The sequence below is a fragment of the Austrofundulus limnaeus genome, unplaced genomic scaffold (genome assembly GCF_001266775.1).
Source record: "Austrofundulus limnaeus strain Quisiro unplaced genomic scaffold, Austrofundulus_limnaeus-1.0 Scaffold599, whole genome shotgun sequence".
Lineage (NCBI taxonomy): Eukaryota > Metazoa > Chordata > Actinopteri > Cyprinodontiformes > Rivulidae > Austrofundulus > Austrofundulus limnaeus.
In genome coordinates, this window is record NW_013953001.1 from 176,212 (window position 1) to 177,657 (window position 1,446).

Consider the following 1,446-nt stretch of genomic DNA (forward strand, 5'->3'; position numbering starts at 1 on the left):
GAAATAAACATTTGAAATATATGAGTTTGTATGTAATGTATGAATATAATATACAAGTTTCACTTTTTAAATGGAATTACTGAAATAAATCTACTTTTTTATGATATTCTAATTTTATGACCAGCACCTGTATATGTAATATTAAGTGGTGAAAATGATCTGTAGTCATGAAATATGATCTGCAGCCCAGATCGCTGTAAACCACATCAACATATTTAACACAAGATCTACTAGACTATCTTGTGTTTTCATTATTCTAAATATTTAAAGTTATTTTCATGTATCTGCKATCATTGTTGCACATATACACAAGTAAAACACAGCACACCACACATGTTCAGTCATTTAATTCACACACCGGCTCCGGATGCCCCCAAACTGGACCATGATGCTTTGCGCTAAGCAAAGATGGCGGTATCTGCAAAATAGTCCATATTGCTGCTGCAGGTCAGTGCTTGGGCTTGATTCTACGGGTCTCTGTCCCAGTTTGATGAAAGTCTGTGAGAAAAACCTAAACTGTAGCCTTGAGCTGATTTCAGGAGAAAAGTTCTAAGCAGATTTGTTCAAACTTCAGATTATATTATTTTACTCTTTTTTTCTCTCTACATAATGTCTGCCTTCGAGCTCAGATTTAAATGACCAGTAAGGGAAGGAAAAAGTTGGGATTTTTTTTTTTTTGGCTGGCTTTATAAGAGCGTGGGTGGGATACAACTGAGGAAAAGAAGCTGCTCCTCTGAGCCACTGAAATGTTAAATCGTCTGTAAAACGCAGCTGCAACATCTCTGTTTGTCTCAGGCTTTTATTGGAACGTCCAAAGAGCCGTGAGCATGTTTGACCCGGTATGCACAACTAACACATAATCATTCCCCTCCAGCACATACTAAACACACACCTGGTGTTTCAGAGCAGGGTGAGTGGGGGGTGGGAGCAGCACGGACAGAAAAACACAAAACATCCAGTTTATTATCATGTTAGTGCTTGGAGACAGTTTTATTTATGGTTCTGTCTGTGTAAGACATATCTTTACTCCTTCAGCTGAATCCCAGCTTTTTAATAAAATGTGTCAAATAAAAATGTAACAATCGAAAATAAAGCTTGTTAAAGAAAGGTTGGAGGGATTTTTTTTTCAGGTTTTGACTCAACAAGGCAGAATTCAGAGAGTGAGCCCCAGGTGGACGACTATGATCTCCAATCCCTCAGACAGCATGAAGAAGCAACAGGTAGAAGAATATGGACCAGGGACCAGAACCTGATCTGAACCTGATCCAAAGGTGGAGCCGGCTTCTCTGACCTCCATCTGGAATCAAACACATCAAACAGTGAAAATCTGAATCAGACAGAACAAAACTTAAAATTAAATAAGTAAGTAAAGTTTTATTTATATAGCGCCTTTCACAGAAATAAACTCACAAGGTGCTGTATATTCAGGGACAGTATAAAAATGAT